This window comes from Zingiber officinale, chromosome 8B (genome assembly GCF_018446385.1).
Source record: "Zingiber officinale cultivar Zhangliang chromosome 8B, Zo_v1.1, whole genome shotgun sequence".
NCBI classification, from domain to species: domain Eukaryota; kingdom Viridiplantae; phylum Streptophyta; class Magnoliopsida; order Zingiberales; family Zingiberaceae; genus Zingiber; species Zingiber officinale.
In genome coordinates this window covers 41864200-41887464 of record NC_056001.1, presented here as the reverse complement: position 1 = coordinate 41887464, position 23265 = coordinate 41864200, and the positions used below count along the sequence as shown (strand labels likewise).

Below are 23265 nucleotides of genomic sequence, written 5' to 3'. Positions count from 1 at the left end.
GATAAAGGTAAAAAGCCTGTTCAAAAGCGCAAGGCCCTAAAAGCAACGTGGGACGATACGTCGTCCGAATCGGAAGTCGAAACATTCTCCGGACTCGCACTGATGGCGAGTCATCAAGACGACGACTGCGATTCAAATTCCTCCAAGATGAGCATCGAAAGCATCGATGAAGGGGGAGCTTTGTCGGAAGAAAGCAGCAGTTCAGGGGGAGACACGGACAACGAAATCGACAAGGTAAGTCAGGTACGTTCACTTCCTCCAGATAAACTTTTTTAATTTGTTAAAATACTAACTAAAGACTGCTGCAAGTTAGAAAAAGAAATTAAAAATTTAAAGGGAATATTAGGTGAATCTTGCCCGTTAGAAATGTTAGACAAATCAAAACTAGAAAATGAACAATTGAAGTTAGAAATTCAAAATTTGAAAATTCAAGTAGAAAACTTGAAAAACCATACATGTCTATCTAAAACCAATTTTAGAAGATCTAATAATTTAAATTGGTACTTTAAATATCACCCTGGATAAATTAGGAACATTTCAAGAAAGTATGTCCCTAAAAACTTTTTAGTTAATCCAGTAGGCTGAAACATTTATTGGGTTCCTAAATCTTGCTTAGTCTAAATATTAATAAAAATTGACGCTTTCAGTGAGAAAATTAAACAATGAATTTCTCTATGAGGCTTTGTCTAAGGAAGTGGTTGTTGATCCAATAACCAAGAAGGCCTAGTGCCTCACCACGACCTGGAAGCCAAAATATTGAAATAAATATTTAATTAACTTTCTGTCAAAGCATTAAAATTAGAATTGATTAATACTTTCAAAGTTTTTCAAACATTTTTTTCAAAATATTTTTTTAATACTTTTACATGAAATTGACTTAGAAATTTAAGTACTTAGAAAAATTCTCAGAAGATTTTTTTTAGTTAAAGGTTGTTATGAAATTGAAAATTTCTACTTAAATTTTTTTTTTGAAATTTTTGTACTGTTTTTGCAAAAAAAAATATATGTCTAAGTTAGAATTTTTCTTTAATTTCACTTAGAAAATTTTACTTAAATTTCTTTTCAGAGACTCTTTATGTGAAAATTATTGCAAATTTTTAAGGATCTCAAAATTTTCTAAATATTTAACCCTTAGATTTTTTCTGGAAACCCCATTTTGTTTGTGATCAAAGGGGGAGAAGGATTAGTATAAGTCTAGGGGGAGGTAGACCAAAATTCAACTTAGTTATTTTATTTTTGTACTTAAAATTGAAAATATAGATAAGCTTATTTTATGTCTATTTTTACCCTAGCTTAATTTGGGTTGCTCACACCAAAAAGGGGGAGATTGTTGGAACCCCAAGGTTATTTTGGTATGATCAACAAGTTAAGTTAGGTCCTGTTTGTTACTAACCTTGTATCTAAGTGTGCAGGAGCTTAGGAGCACAGGTAGTCGAGCGGAAGACGCAGCTAGCGAGAAGGACGACAATCCGAGGGATGAGGTGTTGTGGAAGAGTACACCGGCGGACAAGAAGGAAGCGTGCGGTGATTCCGAGGGACGAAAGCCGGAGCAAAAGATTGCTCGGGGAGCAAGAGACGCAGCTAGCGAGAAGGACGGCACACGGTGCATCCGAGGGACGAAGACTGCGGATGAGTAGCCGGCGGACGAGAAGGAAACACACGGCGATTCCGAGGGACGAGAAGCCGGAGGGAAGCCCGCTCGAGAAGACCGGAAGTTGGGTTCAGGTGAGCCCTTTTCCGGATGGCAGAGATCACCCAAGCGAACGGATCCGGAATAGAAGACCGGACCGAGCCGAACGAACCGGAGCAGAGGTCCTGGATGAAAAAGTCAACTGCTATTGACTTTTGGCTCGGGGGCGCCCGGAACCCTTCCCGGCGCCCGGACCTGATTTGTTGACCAGATCGCGTCAAACGCGATCTGAACATTGGGGATAAAGTTTTAACCCCCCAGGGCGCCCGGAACCCCTTCCAGGCGCCCCGACCAAGGCTATAAATATAGCCTTGGTCCAGAAGCTTAGAATAAGTTCAGAAATTGTAAAAACACTTGTGCGCTTTCCACTGTTTAGATTAGCTTCTTTCTTTTTGTGCTTCAACGTTGTAAGAGGCTTCTCCGCCTGAAGGAGATTGATAGTGCGCTTCATCCTTTCCTTGGATTAACAACCTCCCCGGTTGTAACCAAGTAAACAACTGTGCCTCTTTCTTTTCTGCTTTTAATTTACTGCTTTGATTATTTTACAAGTGTTAGTTCGAAAATTTGGGAAGGGTCTTTGTTTATTTTTTACAGGGCTATTCAACCCCCCTTCTAACCGACCCAACGGTCCTACAGGTTTGTGCTAGGGGGGTGTGAATAGCTCATCGCGCTTGTGGTCTTGCTTCGTGATGATTTGCAGCGGAATAAAACTTGAAGCAATCTCTCCAATGCTAACACTAGGGATTTACTTGATATCCATCTCAAGAAGAGGTGATTAATCCAAAGATCCACACGCGACAAACATTCCGCTAATAAAAATACTCCTTCTCGGTAACTACTAAAGGAAGAGAAGCCTTGTACAAACTCTCAATATAAGAAAGAAAAAGGAAGCAAATACAAGTAAAATCTTACAAGGTTTACAATATGAAACCCATGTTGGTGCAATATCCCTAGGTCAAGGTTGACCTGATTGACCAGGCTTGAGCTGACTCAAGCTTGAGTCTAGATGTTTGGGTTTCTATGTTTGACAATACGTGAAGATTGCAGGTGCAATCATTCGATTGAGGAGATTGTTGGTGCAATTCCCCTCTAGTCAGAGTTTGACGAGATTGATGTGAAGTCCTGGTAAGTGGAGCCATGTAGTTGGAAAGTCCTAGTGAGTGAAGCTAGGTGAAAGTCCTGGTGAGTGAAGCTAGGCAGAAGGGAAATTCTGGTGAGTGAAGCCAGGTGAAAGTCCCAGTGAGTGAAGTCGGGCAGTGGAAAGGCTTGGTGAGTGAAGCCAAGCACAAGGAAATCCAGGTGGGTCAAGGTTGATCGGACACCTGGTTTGGGAAGTCCAAGTAGGGTAAAGGGTTGATTGGATACTTGGTACAAAGAAATCCAGATGAGTCAAGGATGACCAGACATCTGGTAGAAGGAAGTCCAAATGGGTCAAGGTTGACTGGACATTTGGCACGAGAAGAAAAGTCCAAGTGGGTCAAAGGGATTGACCAGACACTTGGTGAAGAAGTTCTAGCAGGTCAAGATTGAACGGATGCTAGGCAAAATGTTCCAATAGATCACGGTTGACCGGATGTTGAAATTGGAGACTTTGGACTTGAATTTAGGCAAGTCAAAGTTGGGTCAATCGATCAACCGATTGATCAATTGGATTGATGGATCGATTGGGAGCTTAAATTGCATGCACAAAACCTCTCCCAATCGATCAGTTGATTGATTCAGGCGATTTCCAAAGAGCACAGAGACACTCTGAATCGATTGACCAATCAATTCAAAGTCTCCCCAATTGATTGAGAGCCATTCAATCGATTGAGATCCGACTGTTGCGCAGGTTATAGCCGTTGGCGTGCTTTTTTCCTTTGCACTTCTTCGCCCGATTCTTTTCCGATCGCTTCACCGATTCTTCTCCACCGAGCTCAGTGACACGCACCAGTCCTTGGAAGCTTAGAGAGGAGTGTTGTTTCATTCCCAAGCATCTCAAGAGGTGTACTCAAGCAAGAAGAAGAGGAAGCTAAGGTTTCGTTGTGTAATCTTGTAAGATTTCTTATGTATTAGCTTCTTGTTTCTCTCTTCTTGTATTTCTTGTGTGTGAGCTTATACAAGGCTTCTCCGCCTCCGGCTGCGACGGAGAAGGAGCCATTTTCTTAGTGGAGAAGTGCGTCGTGTGTGGATCCTTGGATTAGTCACCTCATCTTGAGGTGGATACCAAGTAAATCTACATTGTTAGCATTGGAGCTTGCTTTGAGAGTATTCCGTTGCACATCATCATTGACGAAGCAAGCAACGAGCGCACGACAAGCTATTCACCCCCCTCTAGCTACAAATCGACCCTAACAAGCTGTATCAGAGTAAGGTCGCTCTTCACCGGAATCATCGTCGGAAGGGGCAACAAAGCTAGAGGGTGAAGAAGTTGGAGCAATATCCATAAAGTCGAAGACTTCAACAAAATCTCAACTTCAAATGGAATTCCGAGATGGACTTGGATTCGACACGAGGGTGCCTCCACCATTCACAATGAAATCAAGAATAAAAAATTTCTTGATGATGGAGATAGAGCAATGGTTTGCTCTAATGGAAGACTTTGAAGCTCCAACAAATTCTAAGGGCAAAACTCTCAAGAGGAGCAAGTGGAGCCAAGAGCAAATTCAAAGGAGTGAGGCAAATCACAAAGTACCAAGCTATTGGTCAATTTATTTCCAAGTAATATTTTGGCTCAAGTTGGAGAATTCAAGGATGTCAAGGAGCTTTGGAGCAAATTAGCAAAGATTCATGAAGTCCCCTCCACTATACAAAATCAAGAAGAATCCAAGGAGGGTGACTTATTGGATCAAGACCAAGAGGAAGAGGACTTCGAAGTTGAGAGATGTTCAACTTCCGAAGAAGAGGTCCAAAAAGCTTCATCTTTAACGGAATGCAACGAAAAGGGCAAAGAGGGAGCATACTCTTTGTTCCATGTACAAGATGAAGATGAAGAAGTCTCAACCTCTAGGATTGAGGGGGAGCGATTGTTGTTGACACCAGATCAAGAAGAAGGAGAAACTTCTACTTTCGGGTCAAGCGAAGAAGAAGAAGATGGTGCCACCTCTACAAATCAAGAAAAGTCAGATGGAGGATCAAGTGTCATCCCTACACGTGAAGGTATCATTATTTCAATTAATAATAAAAATCATATTATATGCTTTGAGTGTAGGGAAAAAGGGCACTACAAGAGTAAGTGTCCAAAATTGACCAAGAAAAAAAGGCCAAGTGACACTTAAGGGCAAGGAGAAGCCCAAGGAGACCACCCCCACAACAAAGAAGAGCAAGGAGCACATTGTGTGCTTTTCTTGCAACCAAAAAGGACATTATCAGAGCCAATGTTCAAAGGGGAAGAAGTTGGTTAAACCAAAAAGAGGAAGCACAAGTCAAGGGGGAGCCTCCAAGGTAAAACCTAAGGTATCATTTATTGAGTCTATCCCCTTGAATCATGGTAAAAAGCATGTTAATTCTAATTTATATCACTTTAATTCTATTTATCATAAAAATAGGAGGCATGATAGAATAAATGAAAATCATGTGGCTCTTCATGCTAAGACTACCACACCTATGGTTAGGAAGGTAGATAACCATTTAGGAAATAACTCTAAGGATTTCAGTTATAGGCCTAAAAATAAAAATGTTCATAGGAATAAAAAAAAATCAAAATCTATAGATTTATGGAAAGAAAATCAAGTCTTGAGGTCAAGGCTTGATAAATTAGAGAAGTTCCTAAAAAGGATGGAAAATATCCTTAAGGGGCAAAATGAGCACAACCTAGGGCTAGGAACACAAAAGCCATCCAATGGTCATAGGGGTTTGGGATATAAACCTAAAACCAAGAAGGATGTGTCTTCTTACCATAGGGTTCCATATAGCTATGAAACCAACTCTAGTCTAGGGGTCAAGTCAAGGATACAAGGGAAGTTATCCCTAGGAGTATCTTTGCAACGACAAATGTGACTAAAACTTCTAAGAAGTCTAAGAAAATCACTAAGAAGGTCACAAGGGAAACAATATCCCTAGAGTTGACTTAGAGAAGGTGACCAAGGCTTCTAAGAAACCTAACAAGGTCATTAGGAAAGTATCTAGGGAGGTTATCCTTAGTGAGTACCTAGAGCATCCAACGAGTACCAATAGGTTTTGGGTTCCTAAGAGCATTTTCTCTACCCCTTAGATGGGTTAGAGAGTGTTAACTCTAATTGGAAGGGTAGTTAGCCCAACCTTGATGAAGTTGACACTCGTAGAGCATTTTCAAGGTTATTGTTAACCTTTGAAAATGAAATGGATTATTCATTTACTCTTTGGAAGAGTAAAATGTGCCAAAATTTGAGGAATTTAACTTAATTTATATTGGCAAAAATTAATCAAGTACAAAAGAAATGCCAAGTTGGGTTTTTGGCATTTTCTGAAGAGAATATGGGCAATTTAAGATTTAAATTTAAGTTAGCTAAGGTTAAGGATACTTAGATAGGTAATCTAGGTACATTTTATTTATGATAATTTGCCATGATTGTTTGCCCATCATATGTCATGACATCATATTTTGCATTCATGGTTATTATGAAAAACAAAAAAATACCATGTCATGTCATACATACATCATGTAGTTATAGCAAATTTTCTTTTAAAAATTATTCATTTTGATGTATGTCATAAATTATCATGCATTATTTTAATTTCCTTGCAATTAAGGACTAATGACATTCACTAACAAGTAACATCCTAGGTAGATGTTCATAATTCAAAATGCCCAGATAGATATGCATGATCCCTAGTTTAGGGCAAAAACTAAACTTTACATCTCACAAAGAACTATAAGGTGACTTGTATATGTTTTAATACACATTAGATACAAGTGAGATGTTAGGATGATGAACAAAACTCAAGATGTTGATTTAGTGCATTCTTATTGAGTTTTAGGTTCATCAAAACCACAAGTTATGTGTTTTCCAATCATTGGGAAAGCTAATGTACAAGTCATGTGCATTGAGCCTAAGGAATATGATTGGATATTGATTTTGAAAATAATTTTAAAATAATTTTGGAAAATCTTGGTGAAAACTATATTTTGATAGTAATTTTCATTGAAAAGTTAGACACAAACTAGAAGAAAACACTCAAGTTTTTACAAGTTTTCAAGTTTATGTCAATCTTTGAAAATAGGAAGTATTTTCATAGAAACCTATTTTTCCATGATAGTATATACCCTAAGTAATGTCTACATGAATTTTCATAATTTTTAGAATTTTGTAGAATTTTTGGGGAGTTTCTGAATTTCGCTGAAAATACACTTCAGGAAATCAGAAGCTCCAATCGATCAGCCGATCGATTAGAGGCCCCCAATCGATTGGCTGATCGATTGGGAGGTATTTCTCATGAGAAGCAGCTCACGGAATCGATCAATGGATCGATTGAAGTAATTTCAATTGATTGAGACTCAACCCCAATCGATCGGGAGTGCTGATTTTGACTGGGAAAGCCTGATTTCAACATTTAAAACCATTTTTAGTCTAGGTAACCATTCCTAACCCCTTGAAACACATTTGTATACAGTTAGGGGGAGTTTTCTTGATGGAAGCACGATTGGATTGGTTAAGGGAGGCTAAGTAGAAGTTTAGGTTGAGGTTTGGTTTCAATACTGAAGTTTTGAACCTAAAACTTCTAAATTTGGGTTTCCTAACGATTTAGGAACTCCAAGTCATTGTTGGTGCAATGAAAGAAGTTTGCCGCATGTCTTTAGGGGGAGTTACTCTTTAAGGACATGGAAATTATTTTCTGAAACCTTTGAAGGTGGTTAAACCTTCGTTTAGAAAAACAATGCTCAAGGTTGAGCGTTGAAAAATAATGGAGAGTGGATATCTTCATTGTGGAGTTATGGATGCTCTAGGATGAACGTCATAACAATGGAGTAATGCTCAAGGGTGAGCATTTAGTACAGTGAAGGGTATGAGACCTTCATTGTTGAAATGATGAATGCTTAAGGATAAGCATTGTTGCTCAAGCACTATAAGAAAAACCCTCATAGACATCGATTTTCCACCGCTGTCTATTACATTTTTGACGGATGTCTATGAAGACGATGTAAAAGGTCTGCCATTTTAGACATCGGGTTATAACTGGTGTAGTATCACTTAATGACATCGGGTGTAAAACCGATGTAATATTATATGTTAATAACACCAGTTTTGACAGCAGTATACGACCGATGTAATATTAGTTAATGACATCGGTTTTGCAGCGGTGGAAAACTGATGTAATATCAGTATTGTTTAACGACACAAATTCAATTTTTGAAATAGTGAAAAACCAATATTATCACTAAGCAAATCATAAAATTAAGTTAATATTATTAATTCACTAAGAAAATCACAAATAAAAATGCACCGATGTATCTAAACACACCAAGTCAATATCCATATAACCAACACATAAATATTCTTCTTACAACATAAAAAGATAATAGATATTGTGCACATCAAGTCAATATCCACAAATTACACATAACTATTCTTCTTACAACATCAAAAGGTAATAGATAGTACACAAATATTATTCTTACTGGTGCCAACATTATCCTTCTTGCTCTGTGCAGAGATTTAACTAAATCTTCCGCAGTAGTTTTATTTGTTAATAGACAATTCTCTTTATCTATTACTGGATGGGCACCTCTGCTTGTTTGATGTCCTGAAGGTGACAACTGATTGGTGATTCTTTGTAAAGGAGGTCTCTATCTTAAAGGAGCCACTGGAGGCTTTGGGAACTTTGCAACATCCTTCTTGGTTGTCCTCTCACCATTTAATTGATTCTCCAGTTCTCTTACCTGAATAGAATAAAATAGTCAATATGGATATAAAGCAGTTTGTTGTTTACATAAGGGAAATTAAAGATGCTGTAAATTCTACTCAAATAGAGATTGAAAATGAGATAAGTAACCTTTTGCTGGTAACATTTACTTGTTTGCTCAGCTTCTTTGATCTGCACATTTGAAATAATCTATTATAAGGCAACTGATTTGAAAGAAGCTAAATATGGTGATGCATGGTGTATAGTAGATTATTATGATTTTTCTTGGAATATATAAAATAATTTATTCACACTATCTTCAAAAAGATTCTACTTATATTAACATAATAAATTTTCAAAAGAACAAAATGAAAGATTCTTCTTTCATTCTTAAACCTCATAAATCTAAGCAGCATGGAGGAGGCATGATTATAATTAAACTTCCACATAATCAATAGATGTGAATTCACATTCTGTGATCCGAATACATTAACACTAATTTATTGAAAGGTTCATTAAACATGAGATTAAAAAAGAACATGAATTCTTCCAGAAAAAACAATGCTCCAGCTCAAAGGAGGTGCAAAATGTCTGCTAGAGAGCACCTAGAACCTTGGCCTGCATATTCCTTGACCTCTTAGATATAACTACAATCTTGGTAAAAATTAAACAGAATCAAAGCAAAAGGAATAATATTTATCCAACTCCAAGGCATCAAAAGAAAATTAGAATATCAATGGAAGAAGTAACAAATAACATTTGATCTTTACATACTTAAGAACAAATACTATGACAAATTACCAAATAAAAACAAATGTCACATAATTGCACAAATAAAATTGAAAAAGAAAACCACCGTTTATACAGATAAGACATGTCAATTCCTCACCCAAGTAGAATCCTTTACCACACTTTACCTCAATATTAATAACCATTAAATTGATGGGATAATTGATCAAGATCCTGATACAGATAGTAAAGTGTAATAGCAAAGTGTATAAATACAACCTGATTTAGATTAGGAATACTGAGAGAATGACCAAAATATAGAGAAAATATCAGTGAAATTTGTAAGGTAATCAAGTATAGTATTTCAAGTTCTCTCTGCAATCTATCTAAAACTTACAAAAATTCTATTAATAATTTCTTGTTATCAAAGAGGTTGAGACGAGACATGCATAAGACTTACAAAAAACTAGGTGTTATGCAACTTGTATTAGAACAATCTGCCAGCAATGTGTCCTATTCTTCTACAAAACAAAACTGTTATTATCTTCTCAGAAAATGGGATAATATGAAAGAGTACCAAAGAATTAACAAGAGATTAATAGAAGTGAACTGATAAGAGTTAAGACTACTAATTTATGAAGGAAAACATACTCATATAGAGGATCCAAACCACTGAGGATGAGAAAACACTTTGCAAATCAAGAATAGAGACAAACCTGGAAAAGAATGAAATGGATCAAGGATAATAACAGCTCTGGTTTCTTGAACCAAAATAGATCGTCTTGAGGATTTAATCTTGCGCCAAATCCACTTAAGCCAGTACTTTCCAGTGCTAGAGTTGCAATAACATGCTGCAACTTTGCACCCACCGAGAGGACAAGCTTCATAAGCAGACAAAGAAACTGTAAGTATCCCATCCCTTCTTTAATTTGGTGAGCACTGACAACACAGACGATAAGTAGAGTATCTACCGTAACAGGCATAATAGCTATCCAGAAATAAAGATTAGATCCTGTAAGACCAAAAAATTTAAGATGACACAAGTACTTAAGAGAAGAATAACATCATAAATTAAAATGAGGTAGTATCATGAGTGTACAAGAGTCAACCATTGATGTTGAACAGCATAAAGGCAACGACAAAACCCCACAATTGTGCACTGCAAGAGTTAAAAATTAGAGCATGTGAGTTGCTATGAGAGAACCTAGCAATATTCAATTGACATTTGACATTGAAATTTCATTTGGGGTGATGCTTCATGTATGAGAGATGTAGAGAGAAGGTTGAAATGGTTTTGCCTCAGTTACAGTTCTGAATTCAAGTTGAGATCTGACCTGATTCAGGTCTCCATCATTGTTGTATGATGTGTTGAGTACTAGTCTAGGTAATGAAGAGATGTGCCAACATCGTTCTTATCCTATGGTATTATGACCAACCATTTGTTTCACAGAATCCTTAGTGGGCTCTGAGTTAAGCTCACTTTGAGGTTGAGATGTGGTTTGAGCCAGGGAGAATGATGTTGATTTTGCATGATGCAACTGATCTACATGCTGCCATGTGATTCGCCCGACAAGGGACATGAATTTTGCTTGTCGCGCTCCCTAATCTAGGCACCTAGATGCATTAACTGAGGTAGGGGATCTGCAATGTTCAAGTGAGGTACAACTTACAAGGCTAGATTGGGAAAAGGGCAGCTCCTTCAATCCCACATGGTCAAGTTCATGGTAGACTTATATGTAGTCGACATCCCTACCCAAATGTAGGATTGTCAAACAGGCTGCGACAAACCAAGCACAACAGGAGGTTGAGTTGTGTAGAACCATCATTGGTCGGAGCCAAGCATGGCCTATTCCAACAAGACCCCAAACTCTATCGCTCTATACATTCCCCTCTCTCTTCCCCCACTCCACTCTTCCTCCTCATCCTCAAATAATTTTGAGCAATGATAATGAGGATAATTAGGGGAAATACATTGATCTTTAGGGCAACAATACCATTAGCTATATAAGTTTTCATCAACAATTTAGTAGAGTTTTGTATTAGTTGGAACATCATGGCCAATATAGTCTAACAATGCTCAATGAAATTACAAGAAAGAAAAAAAAAATCCATCCAAACATTCATCTGACCTTACACCAACAATCCTTTTAAACTCTTCTTCCATCGAGCGTATCATGTAACTATGAAAATCATATCTTGGTGTCAGATTGTGGTTCTGCCAAACATACATGAGAGATACGGTAAGCCAATGAGGGAAAAAGTAGAATTTCCTTATGATGCCATGGTAACGAGGACAATTACATATATGTTAAAACAAAAGTAAATAAAAATATTTCTCCTAAATCTAGAACCAACCATCTTCTAACTTAGTACAGATAATAAAGCACTTCAAGAAAAAGCAATTATTGATTTTAACCTCATGAAGCCAACATCACTAATGAACAAGATATCAAATATAAAAATGTCTCTAAAACTTCCAGCATACCAAGATAAAACCCTGACGAAGGGTAAGGTAATCAGCTCGTACGACCAACTTTCCAAACTGACGAAAGAAACAAGTCTGCATAATGTGATGTGATGATATTAATAAAGGAAACAAGTAAGATACATTCCTAGGCTCTATAAGATCATTTAGGCAAAGAGCATTTACACCTATCATCCATAAACTGGAGTTAGGTGTTACCTTTGATAAGGAGTCTTATGTTGCTAGAGATTCTTGTATGCTTTTCCTAGTGTATTAAAAGTTCATATAAAATTTTGGATTTAAGGAACTTACCACCCAAATGACAAAGCTATTTCCGCTCCAAGAATTTGACGAGTGGAACTTCATAAAGCTTGACTGCCTTCTCATTGTCAATGCTCTGGTTATTTCCGTTGAAAGATGAAATTAAAAACTATTGATGATTTGATATAGATAAATGGAAAGGTCAAAATGTTGCCAAACCTTTAAATATATCAAATTTCTGTTAAGAAGAATCAATTTGACAATTTATATTAACTAGAGCAACCAATAAGCTACAATAAACTAGAGAAGAACAGAATTGAGTAACTAATTTGTGTCAAAGAATATCTTTAGAAACAAAGCCCAGGGAATTACAGTATATGGACTTAAAACCTTGTATGAGTCGGAAAATGAGTGAGGAGAAACTAAAGCTTTTATATTTCTGAAGCTCTGATGGAGATTTTCATTTTTCTGAACATGACAAATCACTTCCTACATCTCAGCAACAACAATACTGGAAGAAGGAAGCAAAGGAAAAAAAAGAAAGACAAACTACCGGATCTGACACCCAAATCTGGAGGAAATAGGACGCGATTAGCAGCAAGAGAAATGGGGCGACCGTCCTTTTGCCAGTCATAGTGAAGGGAAGGAGGAGCGAGTGACCTCGGATGGGGATCTGAGAGATGAGATCCCCATCTCTCATATCAGCGGTGGGCTCCTTGTGGATGCGTGTGGCTTCCTGGTGGGAGCGGCCGGGAAGTGAGGGCGAGAAGTGGAAGGACTGCCCCCATCCCCACTCGTAGATGTCTGTGACAAGGTTGTAGAAGGTGTCGACGAAGGCAGGGATGTTATCGTCGTCGGATGTGGCGGCAATGCCCTCCTTGGAGAGGAGAAAGGACCAGTACTGCTTGTACTTGTCCTGCAACTTATCCCGCATGATCGATCCCATCTTAAGGTTCACTGCCCGCTTGCCTTTCACTTCCGCCGAGCCCATCACCCACACGAACCAGTAGACCGTGACACCGCCGACGACCGCCGCCGTCCACATCGCCATCGAGAGATCCATTGCTCATCTTTCAAATGGTAACTCCTAAAAGGAGGATGCGGACGATTAGGGTTTCGATTTATGATGGGCGAGGAGAAGGCCAAAAGAAAGCACGCTAAGAAAGTCCGCCAGAATTTTGATTCATAGACATCAGGTTTTAAAAATCATGGTTAAAATCAGTATCTATTAATGAAAAAAAGGCGCTCATAGACATTGGCTAAAAAAACTGATGTCTATGAGCGAAAATCTGCGCTCATAGACACCGATTTTTGGAAAACCCAGTGTAAAATACTCAAAGACATCGATTTTTGCTTAAAGCCATTGTTGTTCTACCGATGTCTATGAGGGTTTTTCTTGTAGTGAAGGGTGAGCATTTGGATACAATGAAGGTATGGGACTTTCATTGTGGTGTTGTGAACAATGAGTGAAGTTGTGAACAACAGTGAGTAACTCTTCAGGGGGAGAGTTCCTTTTGATATGTGCCAATAAGGGGAAAATTGTAGAGTTTAAGTTAAGCCTTCATTATCTAAAGAGGGAGGTTGCCTTCTAGGAAAGGGGAAGAATGAAGGAAACCCTCATTCATACTTTGGTATGAAAGGAAGTTGAGGCTATGAGATTAGCCTAACTTAAAGGTATTGTCAAATATTAAAAAGGGGGAGATTATTAGTGCAATATCCCTAGGTCAAGGTTGATCTGATTGACTAGGCTTGAGTTGGCTCAAGCCTGAGTCTAGATGTTTGGGTTTCGATGTTTGACAATACATGAAGATTGCAGGTGCAATCATCCAATTGAGGAGATTGTTGGTGCAATTTTCCTCTAGTCAGGGTTTGACCAGATTGATGTGAAGAAGAGTCAAGTAGGTCAAAGGATTGATCCGATAATTGATTGGTAAAGTCCTAACTAGAGGTTAGGCAGTTGAAAGTCCTGGTGAGTGAAGCTAGGCAGTTGAAAAGTCCTAGTGAGTGAAGCTAGGTGAAAGTCCTGGTGAGTGAAGCCAGGCAGAAGGGAAATATTGGTGAGTGAAGCCAGGTGAAAATCCTGGTGAGTGAAGCCAGGCAGTGGAAAGACCAAAGAGGGAGGTTGCTTTCATGTAGAGTTTAAGTTAGACCTTCATTACCCAAAGAGGGAGGTTGCCTTCTAGGAAAGGGGGAGAATGAAGGAAACTCTCATTCATACTTTGGCATCAAAGGAAGTTGAGGCTATGAGATTAGCCTAACTTAAAGGTATTATCAAACATTAAAAAGGGGGAGATTGTGTTGGACCATGATCGTTCGATAGAGGGGGGGGGGGCGAATATCGATTTAAAAAATTTCGTAAAGAGTTAAGCACAGCGAAAAGACCAGAGACAAGCCAAAGACGACACAGAGATTTACTTGGTTCGGAGCCTTTGGCGACTCCTACTCCAAGGCCCGCACACGAGGGTGCTTTCGATGGGTAATCACTATCAATTCAAAAATAGAATTACAAGATTAAAGTACAAGAACTGATAGAAAGAAAATACTGACTATAGAATTAAAAATAAAAGACGGCACTGAGTCGTAGATCTTTTCACAGCGTCGTAGGAGCACAGAGAAGTGAATCTTGAATTCTGAGTACTTTCTGAAGCTCCACCCTTGACCCTCCTTATATAGGAGGCTCGGGGCGCCCTGAAGTGACGTAGCCGAGCCAACCAATGAACTCCACGTGTCAAGGCCACGAAGTGATAACATTTTGCCTTCGGGCGCCCGGATCACTTTTTCTCCAGGAAGTCCATCTCCTGCAAGAAATGATTAGTCTGAGACAAAGTGCAATTTATATTACCCTGCAAAACGAAGTATTAGCACAATTATAATAACCGAAAAGAGTATTAATTAGATCCCGTCTCTCTGAGACCTGAATCTAGTCAAGATCTCAACTTAGGGTTCTGAAATGGTTCTAAGTCGGATCAGCGCCTAAGTTCCCTTCCCGGGAACGCGTCCTCACAGTCACTCCCCACCAGTGACTTACCTTTACTTACCTGCCAGACATCCGGTCAGCCCTTCGACCCATCTGGACTTCGTGCTAGCTATCCGGTCAGCCTGTCGACCTAGCTGGACTTTGTGCCAAATGTCCAGTCATCCCGTCGACCCGTTTGGACTTCGTGTCAGCTATCCGGTCAGCCCGTCGACCTATTTGGGCTTCGTGTCAAATGTCTGGTCAGCCCGTCGACTCGTTTGAACTTCGCCTACATACTCGGTCAGAGTGTTAGACCAACAACAAAACTAACTTAACTTATTTTGTCATTCATCAAAACCTGCATTAGACCGTTAGTATTAACCGCACCAATAGATTGTTGGTGCAATATCCCTAGGCTAAGGTTGACCTGATTGACTAGGCTTGAGTTGGCTCAAGCCTGAGTCTAGATGTTTGAGTTTCGATGTTTGACAATTCATGAAAATTACAAGTACAATCATCCGATTGAGAAGATTGCTGGTGCAATTCCCCTCTGGTCAAGGTTTGATCTGATTGATGTGAAGAAGAGTCAAGTAAGTCAAAGGATTGACCGGATAATTGACTGGGAAAGTCCTAACTGTAGGTTAGGTAGTTGAAAGTCCTGGTGAGTGAAGCCGGGCAGTGGAAAGACCTGGTGAGTGAAGCCAGGCACAAGGAAATCCAGGTGGGTCAAGGTTGACCAGACACTTGGTTTGGGAAGTTCAAGTAGGTCAAAGAGTTGACTGGATACTTAGCATAAAGAAATCTAGATGGGTCAAGGATGACCGAACATCTGGTAGAAGGAAGTTCAAATGGGTCAAGGTTGACCGGACATTTGGCACGAGAAGAAAAGTCCAAGTGGGCCAAAGGGATTGACTAGACACTTGGTGAAGAAGTTCTAGCAGGTCAAGATTGACCGGATGCTAGGTAATGTTGAAATTGGAGACTTTGGACTTGAGTTTAGGCAAGTTAAAGTTAGATCAATCGATCAACCGATTGATTGAACCGAAGTCCGATCGATCAGTTAATCGATTGGATGTACGATGCGACAAGAAGATGTCCCAATCGATCGATGGATCGATTGGGAGCTTAAATTGCACGCACAGAACCTCTCCCAATCAATCAGCTTAATTGATTGGGCACCTCCAATCGTTCGGTCGATCGATTGGGGAACTGAAAATCGTACGATTGAGCTGAATCGATCGATCGATTGATTCAGGCAATTTCTAGAGAGCACAGAGACACTCTGAATCGATCGACCTATCGATTCAAAGCCTCCCCAATTGATTGAGAGTTATTCAATCGATTGGGATCCGACCGTTGCACAGGTTATAGCCATTGGCATGCGTTTTCCTTCGCACTTCTTCGTCCGATTCTTTTCTGATTGCTACACCGATTCTTCTCCACCGAGCTCAGTGACATGCACCAGTCCTTGGAAGCTTAGAGAGGAGGGTTGTTTCATTCCCAAGCATCTCAAGAGGTGTACTCAAGCAAGAAGAAGAGGAAGCTAAGGTTTTGTTGTGTAATCTTGTAAGATTTCTTATGTATTAGCTTCTTGTTTCTCTCTTCTTGTATTTCTTGTGTGTGAGCTTGTACGATGCTTCTCTGCCTCCGGCTGTGATCGAGAAGGAGCTATTTTCTTAGTGGAGAAGTGCGTCGTGTGTGGATCTTTGGATTAGTCACCTTATCTTGAGGTGGATACCAAGTAAATCTACGTTGTTAGCATTGGAGCTTGCTTTGAGAGTATTCTGCTGCACATCATCATTGACGAAGCAAGCAACGAGCGCGCGACGAGCTATTCACACCCCCCTCTAGCTACAAATCGACCCTAACAACCCAAACTCTAGCTTCTTCTTCTTGTGTGGAACGCCTCTTGATCTTGGAAGTGCAGCTACACTTTGCTCCAAGAAAGTTTCAAAAACTGGCGTGAATAGTTGAGAGTGATCGTAAGAAGTGTAGAGGAAAATCTGTGGAGAAAGACGCACGCCAACGTCTTTTTCCTGCACAACAGTCGCCTCCCAATCGATCGGCTGATCGATTGGGGAGGCTAAATCGATCAGCTGATCAATTCAGCCTTCTTCTGTGCTCTTGTATCTGCGCGAGAAAACTTGCCCCAATCGATTGGCCGATCGATTGAATAGCATTCTATGTTCGCGATTTCACTTCCCAATCGATCAGTCGATCAATTGGGCCAGCCTTCTTCGCAGCACACCTTCAATCGATCAATTGATCGATTGAACCATAGTTCAATCAATCGGTTGATCGATTGAACCATAGTTCAATCAATCGGTTGATCGATTGACTTCCCTTTGACTTTCTTAACTCAAGTCTAGGGTCTTCAATTCCAACATCCGGTCAACCGTGACCTGTTGGGACTCCTCATGCCTAGCATCCGGTCAACCTTGACCTGCCGGGACTTCTTCGCCGAGTGTCTGGTCAACCTTGACCCACTTGGACTTCCACCAGATGCCCGATCAACCTTGACCCATCTGGATTTCCTTGTGCCAAGTATCCAGTCAATTCTTTGACCTACTTGGGCTTCCCAACATCAGATGTCCGGTCAACCTTGACCCACCTGGATCTCCACGTGTCTGGCTTCACTCACCAGGTCTTTCCACTGCCTGGCTTCACTCACCGGGACTTTCACCTGCCTAGCTTCACTGACTAGGACTTTCAACTACCTAGCTTCACTCACTAGGTCTTTCACCTGCCTTCACTCACTAGGACTTCCAACTGCCTAGCTTCACTCACTAGGACTTGCAACTGCCTAGCTTCACTCACTAGGACTTTCACCTAGCTTCACTCACCAGGATTTTCCAACTGCCTAACTTCACTCACTAGGTCTTTTACCTGACTTCACTCACCAGGATTTCCAATTGCCTAGCTTCACTCACTAGGACTTTCCAGTCAAGTATCCGGTCAACCTTGACCTACTTGACTCTTCTTCACATCTAACTGGTCGGTCCTTGATCAGAGGGGAATTGTATCAATAATCTCCCCAAATGGACAATTGCACCTGCAATCTCCATGTATCGTCTGTTGGTTGCTACTCGGAAAACCTAATGGTTCTACAGTACAAAAATTTTGTACAAAGGTCTGAACCTTTTCCTAGCTATCATGTACGTTCTTTTAAATTAAACTCGGATTGCCTGTGGAACTTAACACGTTTGATCCTAAGTTTAATTTATTTGTTCTTTTAGGTTTAGACTTGGATCTCCTGCGGAACTTAACACTTTCGGTCCAAATCACCTAGGTTATTAATTCTATTAAATATTAATTTCCAAAATTGGCTTCCAGTACTGACGTGGAGAGGCACATGGCCTTCTTGGATATGGGAGCAACCACCACCGACTAGACAAAGCCTTTTAAGGAAAGCTAATATTTAATTTCCTTAAATAACTTTAGGTCAACCGAAAAGAACAATCAAATCACAAGGAAAAGAAAAAATAAAAGAACACAACATCGAAAACAAATTCGAAATACTAGAATCGCATGCCTCTTGTATTTGGTATTTTTTACAAAGAAATAAAACTAGCATGATGCGGAAAAACATTACTAGTTATACCTTTCTTTTGAAGACAAAGACCTCTTGATCTTCTACCGTATTCCTCTTCTAACCTCGGACGTTGTGTGGGCAACGATCTTCCGAGATGAGAACCACCTTTCCACCTTCCTTCTTTCTTCTAGATTTCGGCCACAATAAATTTCTTCAAGGATGAAGAATTTCGGCCACCACCAATGCTCCAAGGGATGCTAGAGACGAGGCTTGCTTTCTCTTCTTCTTCTCCTTCCTTGATCCGGCCACAAACAAGAGCTCCACCAAGAAGATAGGTTTCGGCCAACAAGAGGAGAGGAGAGAAATAGGGCCGGCCACCAAAACCAAGGAAGAGAGGAAGGAAAAGAATAGAGGTTGTTCTACCATGAAGGCTCCTCCACCTCCTCTTTTATAATCCTTGGTCTTGGCAAATAAGGAAATTTTAATAAAAACTTCCTTAATTCTTTTGCCATGAAAAGGAAAAATTTATTTAATTAAAAATAATTTTTCTTCTCATTATTGTAATGGCCGGCCACACCAAATCTCCAACCGAATAAAAATTTTTAACACAAATTAAAACTTCCTTATTTGCTTCCGGAAATTTTATAAAAAATTTTTCCAATAATTTTATCCCTTCATGATTGGTTAATAAAAAGGAAATTTTATAAATTAAATCTTTCTTTAAATAGGTGGATAATTTCCGGAAAGTTATCTCTAAAAATTAAAATTTCCTTTCAATCTACAAATAAGGAAAGATATCAAATCTTTTCTTAATCTTTTGTAGACACTAATAAAAGAGAATTATTAATTTTAAACTTTCTTTTAAATCATGAACATGGTTAAAAGGAAAGTTTTTACCAAAATTAAAATCAATCTTTTAATCTACAAATAAGGAAAGAGATTTAGTTCTTCTCTTAATCTTTTGTAGAATCTTATAAAATGAAAGATTTAAAATTTTAAACTCTCTTTTAAATCATGTTATCCACATAAGAAAAATTTAAAAATAAAAATCCTTTTATTTTAATTTGGGCCGGCCACACCAAGCTTGAACCCAAGCTAGGGCCGGCCACCTTGAAGCACCCATGAACCAAACTTTGGTCGGCCCTTGCTTGGTCTCCAAGCTAGCTTGGCCGGCCCCTATGGGATGGGTAAGAAGGTGGGTATAGGTGGGTATAGTACTCTATAATTAAGAGGCTACGATAAGGACCGAGAGGAGGAATTGGTTTTGGTCTCCCGATAAAATTAAGCATCTCGTGTTCGCCCCGAACACACAACTTAATTTTATCAATAATAATTCATTCCACTAGAGAACTATTATTGAACTACCGCACCAATCCCAAATTACATTTTGGGCTCCTTCTTATTATGAGTGTGTTAGTCTCCCTGTGTTTAAGATAACAAATGTCCACTAATTAAGTAAGTTACTGACAACTCACTTAATTAATATCTAGCTCCAAGAGTAGTACCACTCAATTTTATCATCATGTCGGACTAAGTCCACCTGCAGGGTTTAACATGACAATCCTTATGAGCTCCTCTTGGGGACATTCTCAACCTAGATCACTAGGACATAGTTTCCTTCTACAGTCAACAACACACACTATAAGTGATATCATTTCCCAACTTATCGGGCTTATTGATTTATCGAACTAAATCTCACCCATTGATAAATTAAAGAAATAAATATCAAATATATGTGCTTGTTATTATATTAGGATTAAGAGCACACACTTCCATAATAACTGAGGTCTTTGTTCCTTCATAAAGTCAGTATAAAAGGAACGACCTCAAATGGTCCTACTCAATACACTCTAAGTGTACTAGTGTAATTATATAGTTAAGATAAACTAATACCTAATTACACTACGACCTTCCAATGGTTTGTTCCTTTCCATCTTGGTCGTGAGCTACTGTTTATAATTTATAAGGAATCGATAACATAATCTTCTGTGTGTGACACCACACACCATGTTATCTACGATATAAATTAATTGAGCAACTACATTTATCGTAAATGTAGACATTTGACCAATGTGATTCTTATTTCTAGATAAATGTTTATACCAAAAGCTAGGCTTTTAGTATACATCCTAACATCGTCAAACATCGAAACCCAAACATCAAGACTCAAGCTTGAGCCAACTCAAGTTTAGTCAACCTGACTCAGGGGATATTGCACCAACAAAATTAAGGTCGTGTTTCGTTACCTTTATATTCACTGTTCCCTCATGGAGTTTGACTAGCTTGTTCCAGAGGTCTTTTACACTGATAAAATGGCCGATGCGGTTAAGTTCCTTTTTGGTCATACTACATTGTAGTATCTGAGTTGCCTTGATGTCAACTTCAATTTGTCTCTTTATTTTGGGAGTCTAGCTCTTGTACCTTCTTTGTTGATTGGTAGGGTGAACCCGGTCTTGATTATGATCCACAAGTCTATGTGGATCTTCAGAAAATATTTCATCCCCCCTTCCAGTAGACAAAATCATTGCCACTGAATAGAGGGGCATGGACACTACTATAGCCTTCTTGGAGGACCATCACGAAGAAATCTTGCATGACAAAAACAAAAAAAAAAATGTACCAAGACTTAGTCCAGGATTAGTGGTGCGGAAAAAGAAATATGTAAAAAAATAAAAAAAATTGATCGAATTATAGTTGCACCAATTCAAAGTGACCTCGCTCTATACCAATTGTTAGATCGAGAAAGCGCTAGAGGGGTGTGAATAGCGCGTTTTGCACGTGTTCAGAATTCGCTCAAAAAACCAAAGTCGTGCAGTGGAAAGTAAATAGCAAAAAGTAAAGAGCACTTTGGTTTTACTTGGTTTGTAGCCTCATGGCTACTACTCCATGGCCCATAGTTAGTTTGACCACTTTCGTTGGACAATCACTATCAATCCATTTCTTTTACAAAAATCAGGTTCGGTAGCAATCTAACCAAACCTCAAGATAGAGCGTACAAAGAAACGAATAAGCAAAGTAAGCAAACAACTAGTGTTATCAAGATGCTAGGATCGTTTGAGCTCATAGCGGTGTCGCAGCACTGTTGCGTCATTATAGCTTATGCACAACAATTTTTCGCAATAGCAGAAGTGTAGAATTGAGTGTGAATCAGTTATGTGAAATCTCTGGCTATGATCTTCTTTTATAGCACCATCCGGGCGCCTGGATCGACATATGGAGCCTTTAACAACCCTTATCCAATCCTAATCCGATGCTGACTTGGTCAATCCTGGCGCCTTGATCCCTTCTAAGTGCCTGGATCCCTTTTAGACGCCTGAATCCCTTTCGGGCACCTAACCAATTGATGTGGTAGCACTTGATCTAAGCTCTATCTGCGCTGTGTTTATCCTTACTCAAGTGCCTGGACCTCGGGTCGCTTGGAACTGATTAGGGCACCAAAACCTCCTTTTTCCTGGTAGCTCCCATAGTTAGCTTTTTACATCAAAGTGTTAGCATAAATATGATAAGATTATGATTGATAACTCTCTGTGCTATCCGGTCTCAACTTTAGGTTTTTCATGAATCCGTAAGTTGGACCTACGTCTACTGCTCTCTTACCGAAAGCACATCCTCATCACTCCACTCAGGAGAGTTAATTACTTGATGCTAAATTTTAGCCCACCTGATTTATTTGGACTTTTTCCCGATGTTCTTAATCTACCAACTCTTCCTGTCTAATTCATCTGACCAGGACTTACTTGCTTAGTCCCTTTGACTAGAACTTACTTTCCTAGTCCCTCCAACTAGGACCTCCCTTGTCTAACCTCAATTGAATTTCTCTTGTTTAATCTCAATTAGGACTTCTTTTCTCTAGCCTCAACTAGGATTTTTTTATAAACTTGATCAACATGTTAAAATACCACAAGACTTAATTTTAATGTTTTGTCAATATTAAAACTTAGATTTAATTGTATGGTGCTACTTGCAGCATATGTATTTAATTGTATTTTAGAATTATTATTAAAAAAGATCATTTATTTTTAAATTTAATCGAGTAAAATTTTAACACGTTAATTATTAAAAAAAAAAAATCAAGGAATCAGTAAATGAGGGATGAGGGGAAAATTTGACTTTTCATAAATTAAAAAGCAATAAATATGGTCTGGGATTTCGGCGTACTGGTAAGGCGTTTTCATAATTAATTAGATATTTACGGATCGATTCTTAAGATACACGGTGCATTGATCGGAAGAGCTGGCATTCAGATACACGGTGCATTGCCAAATTAAATTTTTGTTTAAGTGAAAAGGCAATCCTATAAGTCTAGAATAGAAGGCTGGTCAGTTATTTTCCGTATTAATTGATCGGAAGAGTTGGAATTTAGATTAAAAATTAAAAATGTCTTGATCGAGAGAAATCTCTGTAATCTAGCGGAACTGTCCAATTGACTGGGCAAATCTAGCGGCTTCCTGTTCATTTTGCAATCGCCTTCAATGAATTTCTTGATAGAATCGCTTACGAGGCGGCACCACGTGTAATCCCGAGATTTGACTCCAAGATCGATGGGAGTCCTTCCGAGGTGACTCCAAGATAGATTTTGACTCTGTCGTATCCCCAAGGTCATCACGACAAAGATTAATCATGATAACCAAAAAAAATTAATGTGCAGTGGAAAGAGGGGCTTCCGAGACGGTACCACGTTTCTGGATAGAATCGTTGCCACGTCGCCTTCGAAGCAGAGGTCTCGTCTTCCCCTCTGTTTTTGGATTCAGAGGATGGACAAAAATAAACACAAGCATACCCTTTTTTTTAATCAAATTATTAAAGGATGAGTTTTTTTTTTAAGGATAAGT

General features: G+C 39.1%; 1 long non-coding RNA gene across 1 annotated transcript; it reads right to left on the bottom strand.

Moving 5' to 3' along the window:
* Positions 1 to 10046: 10046 nt before the first annotated feature.
* On the bottom strand, positions 10047 to 11718 carry LOC122017711. The gene is made up of 5 exons (XR_006121432.1): positions 11706 to 11718; positions 11350 to 11435; positions 10330 to 10379; positions 10192 to 10232; positions 10047 to 10101 (listed from the first exon to the last, which is right to left on the bottom strand). It is a non-coding gene; the product is annotated as an uncharacterized LOC122017711 (long non-coding RNA).
* Positions 11719 to 23265: the final 11547 nt, after the last annotated feature.